Source organism: Echinops telfairi, unplaced genomic scaffold (genome assembly GCF_000313985.2).
Source record: "Echinops telfairi isolate 266 unplaced genomic scaffold, ASM31398v2 ScPeMD7_443;HRSCAF=831, whole genome shotgun sequence".
In the NCBI taxonomy this organism is placed as follows: Eukaryota; Metazoa; Chordata; class Mammalia; order Afrosoricida; family Tenrecidae; genus Echinops; species Echinops telfairi.
Genome location: NW_022104341.1, coordinates 59663169 through 59676990, shown reverse-complemented (window position 1 = coordinate 59676990; position 13822 = coordinate 59663169). Strand labels below are relative to the sequence as shown.

At 38.5% G+C, this 13822-nt stretch overlaps 1 non-coding gene across 1 annotated transcript; it reads right to left on the bottom strand.

Annotated features, from left to right (window-relative positions):
* Positions 1-8547: 8547 nt before the first annotated feature.
* LOC115870193 lies at positions 8548-8659 on the bottom strand. The gene has a single exon (XR_004046566.1). It is a non-coding gene; the product is annotated as a U6 spliceosomal RNA (small nuclear RNA).
* Between the last annotated feature and the right edge of the window lie 5163 nt (positions 8660-13822).

The following is a 13822-nucleotide window of genomic DNA, read 5'->3' as shown; positions in this document are numbered from 1 at the left end:
ATACGAGTGTAATGGTGACTAAAGGGTGTTTTTTCATGTCCTCTATGCTCTAACTACGAAAATATTTGATTTACAAATAAGGAATCCTACTTCGTTCTTTTCCATTGTTCTGAGTATCTGTCATTATACCAATACACAGTTTTGAACACTGTGGCTATATAATAGGTGCTACAGTCAGGTATAGCAAGCCCTCCCACTCTTTCCTTCTTGAGGAGTTCTCTGCTACTTCTGGACATCTTCCCTCTCCATATGACATTTCCAATCACTTTTCCAACTCTTTGAAGAAAGATGATACTATTTGTATTGGTATAACATTAAATGTCTATAGTGTCTTGGATATAAGTGACATCTTTATGATATTGAGTATTCCAATCCAGAAGCATGGGATATTCTTCAATTTGTTGAGGTCACTCCTGGCTTCTTTCTTGTAATCGTGTTCTGTAGTTTTCCTCACACAAATCTTTTGTTTTTTTTTTAGTCATGTATATCCATAGATATTTCAATTTGTGCATGGTTATTGTGAAGGGTACCACCTTTTTAAATTTCTTTTGTGGTCTCGTCCGATGTGCATAGCAGTCTGATAGACTTCTGTTTGTTGATCTTGTATCCTGCCACTCTGCCATATTCCTTTAATGCTTCCAGTCCTTCCATTGTGGAGCTTTTGGGATTTTCCATATATAAAATCTTATCATCTGTGAATAACGATAGTTTCACCTCTTCCTTCCACAGGCAAATCCATTTGATGTCTATTCTTTGACTTGTGCTGTTAGCTAAGACCTCTAGTATGATGTTAAATAAGAGTGGGGACAAGGTGCATCTTTGTTTGTCCCCCTTTTCAGTGGGATTGTTTTAGCCTTTTCTCCATTGACTACCACGTTGGCTGTTGGTTTTTCATATATAGCTTGTATTGTCTTGAGGAATTTTCCTTCTATTCCTATCTTCTTGAGTATCTTAACCAGGAATTAATGCTGGATGTTGTCGAATACTATTTCTGCATTTATCAGTATTATCATGTCGTTCCTATAGTTTTTCATTGTAATATATTGAATGATAATAATGGTCTTTGATATGTTGAACCATTCCTGCCTCCCTGGTATGAATCCCACTTGGTCGTGGTGAATTATTTGCTTTATATACTTTTGTGTTCTATGAGCCAATATTTTGTTAAGGATTTTTGCGTTGATGTTCATTAGAGATATTGGTCTGTAGTTCTCAATTCTTGTGGGTTCCTTGCCCGGTTTCAGTATCAAAAGTTATACTAGCTTCATAGAAGGAGTTCGGGAGTTTGCCGTCTTTTTCTATGTTCTGAAAGAGTTTGTGTAGGATTGGTGTCAGTTATTCCCTGAATGCTTGGTATAATTCTCTTGTGAAACCATCTAGTCCAGGGCATTTTTTTGTTAGTAATGCCCTTGATAACCTTGCTAATTCTATGGATCTCTTGAGATTTTTGATGTCCACTAGGGATAGTGTAGCGAGGGATTGCTTTTTGAAGAATTTGTCCATGTATTCCAAGTTGTTGAATTCATTGGAGTACAATCCTTTGTAGTGCTGTGTAATTATCCTTTTGATTTCATTAGGGTCTGTTGTAATGTCCCCTCTTTCATCCCTCATTCTTGCCATTAAAAATTCATTCTGTCCTTTCTTTGGTTAGGTTTGCCAGCGGTCTGTCGATTCTGCTTATTCTTTCAAAAAACCAACTTTTAGCAGCATTAATTTTTTCCATCGTTTTCTTTTTTCGCACTCCTGAATCTCGGTCTTGATGTTTATTATTTCTTTTATTTTGCTATTAGTAGGATTGCCCTGTTGGCTCTGCTCTAGTTGCTGTAAATTTTGTGCCAGAATATCAATCATAAGTCTCTCTTCCTTTTTCATGTGTGTGTGCATGTATTGCTATGAAACTTCCTCTGATAACTGCCTTTGCTTTGTCCCATAAGTTTTGGTATGTAGTGTTCTTATTCTCGTTGGTTTGTAGAAATTTCCTAATTTCATCTCTGATCTGTGCCAGGACACACTCATTTTGCAATAGTTATTCATCCTCCAATTGTTTACCCTTTATTTCTTCATTTTCCTAATGTTGATTTACAGCCTTATGGTACAGTGGTCAGAGATAGAGATCTGTATGATATCAATGTACTTAAATTTATGCAAATTTGCCTTATGCCCCAGCATGTGGTCTATCTTTGAATATGTTCCATACGAGCCTAAAAAGAATGTGATTTTTTTTTGTATTTGTGTGAAGAGCTCTGTAAATATCTATCAGGTCAAATAATCTAATTCCACTGTTAGATCTCTAGCCTCCTGGTTGAGTTTCCTTCCCTGTGATCTATCTTTCTCAGACAGCAGTGAATTGAAATAGTCACCTACTATAATTGTTGAGCCTTTGATTTCTTTTTTCATCTTTGGAGCCTTTGATTGACATATTCAGTGGTCTCTCTTTTGGGAAATATATGTTTAAATGCTTAATGGTTCTCTGTCTACTGTTGTTCCCTTGAGCATTATATGGTGTCCCTCCATGGTTTGCACTCTGAGGTCAATTTTATCCGAGATTAGGATTGCAACTCCTGCTTTTTTAAAAATTGCTTTTTGCTTGTTATGTTTTCCCCAGCCTTTGATTCTCAGCCTATTTTTGTCCATAATCTTGAGATGTGTCTCCTGTAGGCAGCAGAGCGATGGGTTGTTTTCTAAACCAGTCTGCTAGCCTCAGTCTTTTAATGCCTTAGTTCATCCATCGATATGTGATGTCATCTTATACCTTCTGTTTTGAGTGTTTTACTACCTCCCTTTCTTATCAGTGTGTTGCACATATGTGTGTGTTTGTGCGTGTGTATTTCATTCTTGACTTTTTTCCACCCTTAAGCCAATGCTATCTTGGGGGCTCTTTTCTCTTTGTTACCCTTGCGCCGTTCTATGTGGCCGTCTCTTATTTATGCTTGGTGAGTGCTGTTCTTCTGCCCATACTAGGTAGGCAAGGATCTTTTGAAGGGCTGGGTTTCTTTTAATGTATTATTTGAGTTTTTCCTTGTCTGGGAAGACTTACTTCTACATCTATCTTGAAAGATAATTTGGTTGGATAGAATCTTCTTGGTTTTGTGTTATTTTCCTTCAATTTTTGGAACATGTTACCCTACTCTCTCCTCTTCTTCATAGTGTCCGTTGATAGGTCTGAGTATATTCTTATTTGGGAACCTTTATATGTGATTGCTTGTTTTTCCCTATCTGCTCTCATGATTTTCTCCTTTCCCCCCAAGTTGAATAGTTTAACTATTATGTGCCTTGGTGGCTTCTTCTTGGGCTTCAGTCGAGTTGGTGTTCTTTCAGCCTTCTGAATGGTTGGCTGGATTTCATTCATTAAGCTGGGGAAGTTTTACTCCAAGAATTCTCTCACTGTTTTTGCAGTTGACTTTTTGTTGTGTCTTCCTCTAGTAATCCTACTATTCTGATGTTGCTCTTCATAGTATCAGACATAGCTCTTAGGTTTTCTTCAGCTTATCTGATGATCTTATTATACTTTTGTTCACATTTGTTAAAGTCTGCTTGTCTGTCCTCTAGGTCACTGGTGGGGTTCTCTGCCTCTTCCTGTCGGTTGGCAATATCTGTGAGTCTGCTACTAGTTTTTGTTATCTCGTTCCGAAGCTCTTGCATTTCCCATTGGTGTAAGTTCCTTATCGTCTCTATCATTTCACCCTTTTTCTGTATTGTTTCTCTCAAGCAGCATTCTGAACATTTCTTTCTGTGGCAGATTAATGTCTACTTCTTCTATGCACGTCATTAGGATCAGGACATCTTTTGTCATTGCCTTTTGTTTCTCCTGTTTTTTCATTGAGGTCATTGGGGCTCATTGCTGTTTGCGTTGCGTTGTGTTAGAAGAGCCAAGTACCATTTTCCAGAGAGCTCAAGAGCATTGGGCTCTCTCTGGGAGACTCGTAGGAATGCTTCTTTGAACTGCGTGCAGCTAATTGCACTATGGAATTGGTCTACCGCTTTTTCTTCCTGTGACTTTACTCTTTTCCAAGTCAACCAGTATTCTCTTATTTGGAGGGCAAGTTGGATGATTCTCTCAGGGGACGCTGGTTGAGTGGTTATGGAACCGCAAAGATGGTGATGCACTGGGTGATCTCACAAAAGATGTCGTGGTGATGTGGCCCACGGCAGCTTGGGGTGCTGCAGAGAGCATGTGGGGCTCCCTGCTGCAACCAGAGAGCCATGGAAGGGAGGTCTGTGTGCCTGCTTTGGTGTAGAGCACTAGGAATGGTGGGTGGAATTGCCCTGGTCAGCTAGATTGCTGCCGAGGTTGTCCAGAGGTTCCCGCAGCAGAGTAGAATGTTTGGGAGTGTTGGCTAAGCTTCCTTAGGCTATGTGAGGCACTTCAGCAAATGGGAGGAAATTCTCTCTGTCATGTGGGACCACAGAAGATGGGTAGGAGCTACCCTAGCCACGCAGGCAGAATTTCCTCTGGAAGACGGTGGGTAGGATCTCCTCAGTTGTGTGTTATGCCTCCAGAGAGCAGGCAGGTAGAATTTCCCCCAGGGAGGATGGTAGGCAGTATCTCCCCTGGAGGAAGGTGTGTGGGATATGCCCTGGAGGAAGGTGGATAGGCTTTCCCCAGTTTTGGGTTATGCTGAAGAGGGTGGAGCCCCCCCAGATGGGTAGATGGCAGGTGTAAATGCCCTAGCCTAAGTGGAGTGGCCTGGACTCCGGCAGTGGTGTGTGAGAGAAAAGGGAAGAGAAAAAGTTTAAAAAAAAGAAAAAAACCCGATCCTGCTGAGACTGTGGTGGGAAAGAGAGAAGAGAGGGTAACAAATGTAACAATATGGCTGAGCCCTGATCCCTCATTGTGGATCTGGAGGGATTGAACCCTGCCCCAAGGCGATGGTAAACTGTGGCTGTATTGAGATAAAGCCCTTGTTCTCGGCTCCAAATGATCCCGACTTTGATTGAAACAGTACCGGGGCTAAGTTTAAACCATAGCCGGCCTCCACAGTGGTAAGCCAAAAGCCCCCAGCTCCTCAAAACCTAGTGGATCTGTGCCTACTTATCTTTATGGTGCTCCTCCTGCGACCTGGCAGTGTGGAATTTCCCTCTGAGTAACTTTCCTGGACTGATTTCTGTGGAGTCCCTCTTGTATGTGTTACTCAGTCACTACCTTTATGGAATATCCTCCTTTTGATTTTCTAATTCCAGGTTTTGCACTTCATTTTAATACATTATTGTTTTATTTTGTTTTCAAGATTTATCCTTTTATATATTCTGTTAAAGTGTTTTAGTTCATCATTTCTTTCATTAGCTTTATTTTCCCATGTTCAAGAACTAGTTGCAGAATTTGCTCTGATTTTGGTCTTTCCTTTTTTCTTGTGTTTTGAATGATCTGCTTGCTTCGTGTATGATGTCCTTCTAAAACTCATCTGGTCATTGGTCATTACTTTTCAATTCATTAAATATAACCTTGAACCCCTTTCTAAAATCCAGAGGGATATATCCAAGCTTGTACTTTGGATATGTTTTTATTATCTTCACATTTATTTTGAATTTACATTGGAGCAATTGATGGTCTGTTTCACAGGTGGCCCCTTGGCTTGTTCTGATGGATGATATTAAGATTCTCCACTGCTTCTTTCCACAGATCTAATTTATTTGATTTAAGTCTATTTCATCCAGTGAGGTCAATGTGTACAGTGACTGTTTATATTGTTGAAAGGGTATTTGGAGGGAAGAAGTTGTTGTTGATGTTGTTAGATGCTGTAGAGTCAGTTTTGATCTTATGTACAACAGAATGAAACACTGCTTGACCCTGCACCATCCTCACCATTGTTTTTATATTTGAGTACATTGTTGCAGTCACTGTGTCCATTCATCTTGTCAAGAACCTTCCACTTTTTTGCTGCCCTTTTACTTTACCAAGTATCATGTCCTTCTCCAGAGATTGGTCTTTTCTGACAACATGTCCAAAGTATGAGATGAAGTCGAGCAACCCTTGCATCTAAGTAGCATTCTGGCTGTATTTCCTCCAAGACAGAGTTGTTTGCTCTTTTGGAAGTCCATAGCACTTTCTATATTCTTCACAATCACTATAATCCAAATGCATTGATTCTTCTGCAGTCTTTTGCATTGAAAAATTTGGTCTTTCAAAATTCTGTCATGCAATATCTGCCATTATTACTATTTCTGAGGCCATATTTTCCAACTCCCAATTCTTCTTTGAATCTAAGTTACTCATTCCAATTACTAGCAATTATTAATATATCTTGAGTTCATGTTTTATCAGTTTCAACATTGAAAGAGATCTTTTGTCCTTATTAGATGGTAGTAAATCCAATAATAGTTATATTAGCTAGACTTTGTAGGTGTCCATGGATATTATCCTATCACATAGAGCACTGGCCTTCAGGAGAGGCCTCAAGATGTTGAATTCACCCTTCCAAGTACAGCAGACCAAGTATAGTGACTGTCCAAATCAAAATATACATTTGTATATAAATATATGTGCATAGCTAGAGGAAAAATGAAAAAAAATTATTTTGACCATAATACAGCAATGAGGAAGAATTTAGCACATTTAAATAAATAAATTAGATCACATTTACAGACTAACAGATGCACCCTAGACATTTTCTCTTTGATTCCAAAACAAAATAAAAAAAACACAAACTACTGTCATTGAGTTGATGTCACACATTTTGAATAAAGCTTATTGTTAAATGTTCTACTTATTGGCTTTAAACTAATTTCTTCTGTCCTAGGCATATTTCAGTCAAATTAGTAAAATTGAAACACTAATTTCCTAGTTGAATCTTTTATAATTATAATTTTTCTAGCTCTTCATGTCCTTCATTACTTGAGTGCCTAGTTGTAGGACTGAGAGAGAACATGACAAAGAAGGTAATTTTTTAAGTAACCCAATTGCTACAGCAATAAATCAAGTGCATAAACAACAAACCCACTCTCCATCCCCTTTAGTAGTAGAAACATTTCAGCATCTCCTTTAGACTCAGGTATTTGGATACTATCTCTGCTATTTTTCCAGATCTACAACCTTGTACAACTCTCTTTATTTTCTTTAAGCCTCAGTTTCTCTATCTCTGAAATGGAAATAATGCTACTTACATATAGAGGTTGCAGTGAGAGATAAAAGACTTAATAGTGCCTGGCACTTAGAAAGTGTTCAATAGATGATGGCTATTTTTTTTAACTGATGGGAAGTCCTACTGTTGGTGACTGCAAAATCATCATCATCATCATCATAAAAAGAATGGTAGAAAACAATTTGCAAAATAGAGGATTGAGGGAAATTTTCATAAGAGCCTAGTACATTTTCTGGTAATGCTGATGTTAGTTTAAAAATCATAAAATTACCCTGGGGATCCAGGTCAAATGCCATAGAACACTAGGGCATTGAATCCAATATCTTCAAGTCACACAACACATTCCAATGACCATACCAGAGGTGGAAACTTCAGTAGGTGAATTAAACTTTACCTCAGACACACCTGTAACAGGAATGTTTAAGACTGAAATGATATGGTGTGTGAAGAAACAGAAGACAGCTGTACCAAGAATATTGAACTTTCAGTAGGTGGACCAATATTGACTTAGTACATCAATGCCCTGCTTGCTGTATTACGAAATTTATTGTTCTGGTAGACCTGTGATTGATATTGTAAGTGAATGTTATTTTGCCTGACAACAACAATAAATTTTGCCTGACAACCAACTCCCATTGTTTGTGTAAATAGCGTTCAGTCACATAAGGATTGATTCTACACAAGTGAATAATTCAGGTATTGCAATAAGTAGTTAACCTACACTGGTTCAGTCTCTCTCAACAGTGCCTTAAAAATTAGTACCACGGGCTAATCAATGACACTATTAACCACAGATCCTTATGCACCAGCAAGATGATTGAATAGAATAGCTATCATAAATTAACCAGGAGGTTTTTAAGGCCAGAGGCAGATAAATATCATAGATCCAGGAATGGATTTTGGGCTTGCACTTAATCCTAGCTCCAATAGAAGAACAATGAGGTCTTATGACATGGCCCTGCTTGATACTCGCCCTCATGAAGGACACACAGAAGATGTAAGTGCCACAGCAGAGTGTAGTGAAGAAATTAGGTGGTTCCTGGCTATCAGTGAGAATAGCCTCTGGGGTCTTAAAGGCTTGTTTCCAAACAAGCAGCCATCTAAATGAGATGTCAACTAAGTCCACATGGAAGAAGCCTTTCCATAATATATATCCATAATTATATAAATTATATAATCTGAAATTTGAAGGAGGGAATATAGCATTAGAGATTAAATTGTGAGATTCTGGTTTGCAGAAGGTTATGGATGACAGTGGACATCCAAACTACATTTGCGAGATCTACATAGGAAATAGGTGTCTGGTGATTTCCGTATAACCATAATTGAGGGATGGACATAAACTGATCACCAAACAGAAAGTATTGGAGAGATGACTATAGTAGATTAAAATGATAAACTTACAAGGAAAAGAAAATGTTCCAAAATTGTAGTAAAGATTGTACATCTCTTTTTGTTTTTTGTTTTTTTTTATATGGAACGCTTCATGAATTTGCGTGTCATCCTTACGCAGGGGCCATGCTAATCTTCTCTGTATCGTTCCAATTTTTTTTTAGTATATGTGCTGCCGAAGCGAGCACTGTACATCTCTTTTTGATATGATTGAACTATTGAGTTGTATAATATGTGGATGAAGTGCCAATAAAACTGTTTTAAAAAAAAGATAAACCTGACTTGAACAGTTAAAACCAGTTGTCACTTGAGCTCCCCACTTAGACACTTTGGGCTTGATCTGGTTTTCAATATTTTCTGGGGTTTCCCCCCTTCATATTGGGGGCTATCTTTGATGTAGTTTGTCATTGTGAGTAGCTTTCTTGAATCTCTGTTATGTGATTCTCAGTTTTTTGGCCTATGAAACCCAGGATTGATGAACCTACAGAGACAACAATTAGAATAAGGGTTCCTGAGGGGTACAGTGGGGGAGATAGGGGGTGGGTAAAAGGGAGCTGGTATCGAGTTCAAAAAAGAAAAAAACGGTTCGCAATTCATTGTGGCAGCAATTGTACAAGGCTGCTTGAGGTGACTGAACTGTAGAATAGAATGATGTCTGGATTAACTCCTAATAGAATGGTTTGGGGAAAAAAATCCTAAAATCAGTGGGAGTGCATGTTATATAGATGTCTGCCTCAGGGACAATATGATTTTTTTCTGTGGGAACAAACCCAGGTTTCCATTTTTTTCAGTGAGGACAAATTCCCTTATACTTCTTTAATGTCTGTTTTCTCAGTAGAGAGTCTATTTTCCTTAATGCACTTTGAGTTTTCTGAACTCTTCTTCTTTCAGTCCTAGTAGTTTCAACCAGATTGTGAAGAAAATGGCATTTAAAGGAAATACATGAGAAACGGCAGCTCTTCAAGACAAATATTGTGTTTTAAGACTACAGAAAATTCCACGATGTCTTTTCATCTCTTCCAAGATGTTTTGTGGAAATGTCCTGCTGGGAATGTTTTTGCATCTACAATATGGTTCCTGCCAACCAGTTGCTAGGTCTTTGAAAGTTGATGTGCTTATTATGTTGGTCTCCACCCTCTTGGCTGATTTGTGGAAGGATCTTTCAGCATCCGTCCCGAGTTTCCTCAGATTTTAACTAAGAATTAGGAAACTAAAACAACTATGATTATATAGAAGATTGTAAAAGTGTCAATAATTTATCATGTTGGTGGAACACTAGAACAAAATCACAAATGGGCAGAGGAATCTGGATGCCTGTGGGTTTTTAATAGTAGGACAAGGGACTGTTTGGAAAAGAGGGCATTACATGGACCAAATGACCATCTGAATTACAAGAATTACCGGGAGAAAAAATGTTGGTTGAGCAAGACATAGTTTTACATGTGACTGTGAAAATCACTTTCATTCTAAGTTCTTGTTAGCTGGCAAAGAGACTAGCCTGTCCTTAATAATTTGCTGCTGTTAATTTTGATGTGAAGAGGTTAATATTTGTTATATACATCAAATCTCTGTAGTAACCATTTCCCTAAATACCTGGCACACATCAAGGGAATCAAAGATCTCTAAGAAAGGTATCCATTTCCAGCTAACAGTTTTGGGCCCATTATGTTTAGTTCATAAAACTTCAGGCAACTCATGTTACTCTGATGCCAAATATGAGATTAGTTAATGCATATCTCAATGAATCACTAACTCCTGGTAAGCAACAATTCTGATCATCAAATACCAACTTTTACTTGAGTTTTTGTTTAAGATTTTGAAAAGAAGCATGGCCTATTTCGCTCCCTATGTTTTCGTCCATGTTGTAGCATGTATCAACACATTTCTCTTTATTGCGGAGTATTCCATTGTGTGTCTGCACCACGTTTTCCGTATTCCTTCCTCTGTTGATGCACACTTGGGCTGTTTTTACCTTTTGACTATTACAAAATACAGTGCAATGAACATTGTGCTGAGTGAAATAAGTCAGAAACAAAAGGAAAAATAATGCACGCCTCGCTTTAGAGGAAACATCCTGCACAGGCCAGCGTGTAGGGACTACAGTTTATTAGTGGCTACCAGGAATGGGCAGGAGGAGGGTGGGAAGTTACTGCCTAAAGGGTACAGCGATGCTGTTAAATGTGATGGATACACTTTAGAACGAGACAGTGGCAATGTTTGCACAGTGTGGTGAGTTGCAGTGTTACTGAATTGCACACAGAAATATGACTGAACTGTTTGTGGTACCTATTTCACCACAATCAAGTCATTTTTAAGAATATAATGTGATCAGACTTGTCAGTCTCTGTCACTCTACAGCATTTTTTTCTGTTGGGAGAGAATGACTTCATTTTATAATTGGCTGTCTAGGGGAACCTCAGAATGTTTCTGGTGTAAGAAGTAAACATTCTCTCTAGCTAGATATTTTAATAAGGAAAAACATCATCTTGATTATTGTGCCGCTGTGAGCAGGGAACATGGAGTTTCGTTTTTACCAGTGCCCTGGCCTTTTAGAAGGTATCTGTTAGGAGTACTTAAAGTAAAAGGATTGCTTTTGGAATTGTGAGAGGAACTATAGGGCAGCATTTCTATTTAATTACTTTTCTTTCTTTTTGTATTTTCTGCTGAGGAAAACTGAGTACCTTCCATTTATTGATGCATCCATGGTGCTTTTACTGTAATGAAGAAAATGGGTTCCATCCATTTCCAAAAAGTATAGCTGACTATTTGGTAAATTCAGTCTCACGTCAATTATAATACACGATGATATTTCTATACTCTGAATATATACCGGGCTCTACTACAGTTCATATCTCCAATGAGATAGATTACATGGAAAAGCATGTGTAAGCACAGGTGTGGATGGAAAATTCAGTATCTTTTCTTATCCTACTACCAAAGCACCCAGGCTCTGAAATTCAAAATGATATATTCCTTACCTATTGCCAAATCAATACTCGATTGCGTTGATTTTGTCTCAACAACGTTCCCCCCACCGCCATTTTCCGTCTCTATTGTTACTATTATAGTTCGAGCTCCTTCGTTTTATCCACTCTTTTAAATTCTTTATTATGTAAGCATCATTTTATTAACCCAGCAAGCTTATGGTTCACCCATTACGTACCAGACACCAGCAGCTGGGAGTGCCAGTAGCTAAGGTAAAGCTGGGCGTCATCTCCTTAGAGCCACCATCATCTTTAAGTTGACATTTTTATGTATTCTCTTTCCTGACCCTAGTACATTATGAACCCCGTTGTCATATTCAGTTTCTTTAATTTTCTCATTCGCTTGCAAAACTCAAATTAAAGTCCAGTTTCCCTGCAGTCAATTCTTACTTACGGAAGGCCACCTCATGTGTCTCAGAGTAGAGATGGACTTTGAAGAATTTTCAATGGCTTATTTTTGAGAAGTAGATTGGTAGGCCTTTCTTGCAAAGCATCTCTGGGTAGACCTGCCCTCCCGCCTTCAAGTTAGCAGCTGAGTGTGGTAACTATGTGCACTGCCAATGAGTCAATAACACGATCATGTTTCCCCCCTATGGTTGTCTTAAAAATTATCTTCTTAATGTTTCTGCATTTTAGATAAATGCATTTGCTAGAAGTTTTCTCATGATCTCCAGCCTTTCCAAGCATCAGAATTTGTATCTCATTTATACTCTGATTATATGTAAATACATTTTTCTCTACCTATGTACTGAAATCCATTCTTTATTTAGAGTTAGCATTGCCATTTTCTACAAGAGACTTTTCCTGATTTCTCTTTTCTTTCCTCTTCGGCATCTTTTTAGAATTTATTTTCCGGCATTAGCCCTTACTATCTAACGATCCTGACTTTGCCTCAACCTAGTCTGGATTACTTATGAGCAAACTAGAAAGGAAGCTAGAGATGCCCAGTGTTTTGTTGTTAGGTGCTGTGGAACCGGCGACACTGTCTGTCCAGAGCAGAATGAAGCACTGCCCGCCCTATCCCGAAGCACCTTCACATTCATGTTTCACTCATTGTTGTAACCACTGTGCCAATCTATCCCCTTGACAGTCTCCCTCTTTCTTGCTGCCCCTCCATGTTACCAGTCCTTTTCAAAGTGTGCGAGATGAAGTCTTGTCACCCTCACTGCTAAGGAGTGTTCTGGCTGGACTTCTTTAAGACAGATCCACTTGTTCTGCTGGCAGTCCGGGGTAAGCAATTCTCTTATTTCTGGCATGCTCTTGTACTCTGTCAATTCTCCTTGCAGGCTGCTTATTTTCTGTGTATTTCTATATATTTTTCCTCCCATTTTAATACCAGTTATGTTTCTTTGGTATATCTGCCTATTCTTTTAGCATTTGATAGGTAACTCGCCATAGCAGACTTTGAAGTACTTTCATGTTGTTTGGTATTTTTTCCTCCAAAGTGGATATTTTTAGATAAAATCATGTTCCTGCTCTAGTTTCCTCAGAATCCAATCTTGCTTGGACTCAATGGGGCTGATCAATCAATAATTTTTCTTTGGCTCGTAAGCAGTCTTTTATTTCCTTGTTTTATCTTGTCTATTAGATGGAAAGCTTCGTGGGGACGGGGAAAAATTACTTGGTATAATCAACGAACCATTTCAGGAGCTTCATTTAACCCTCGTTTCTTCTATACTTTGATCTGATGTACCCTTCCCAGGAACCTTATCAATTCTGAGTTCTATTATCAATAAAATAGTCCATATCTTGAAAACATTTCCACTTATGTAAGCAAGGAAAAGAACATCAACAGATAAAAGCTGGACCCAGGGATTGATCGCATCTGCTTTGGAACTTTTTCTTTTTTGGCTTAACTCTTACATGTCATTGTTGGTTTTGTTCTGGGAGGTAGGACAGTACTGCTTTATTTATTTTTCGAAGGCAGCAAGCCAGGAACATGTAATTGAAAGGAAATTTCTATGCTGGCATATTATTATTCTCTCTACGATGGCAACAAACAAGTTGCAACTTCCTTTTGCTTGAAGCGGTTGATGTGAACCAGATTTTAATATTTCATACTGCTAATATTGCACATGCCAAATACTTTGATGATTACTGGTTTAAAATAGGCTTATCATTTTACACATAACTAGCAATGCATTGCTTTACATAAGAGTCTCACAGATCTGCCTATTACCTAATTCTCATTCCCTTCAGAGTTAGGAGATATTCTTTATGCTCATCCCTTGCCCTATCTCTGCAAGTCTCCAGAGGGTTTCTGTCTCTTGCTCTGGTTTTCTGAATCTCTGAATTCTTTCCATCACTTGCATTTCCCCCCTTGTAGCTCTCCCTACACTCTCTCTACCCTTCATGCACATAAATGAA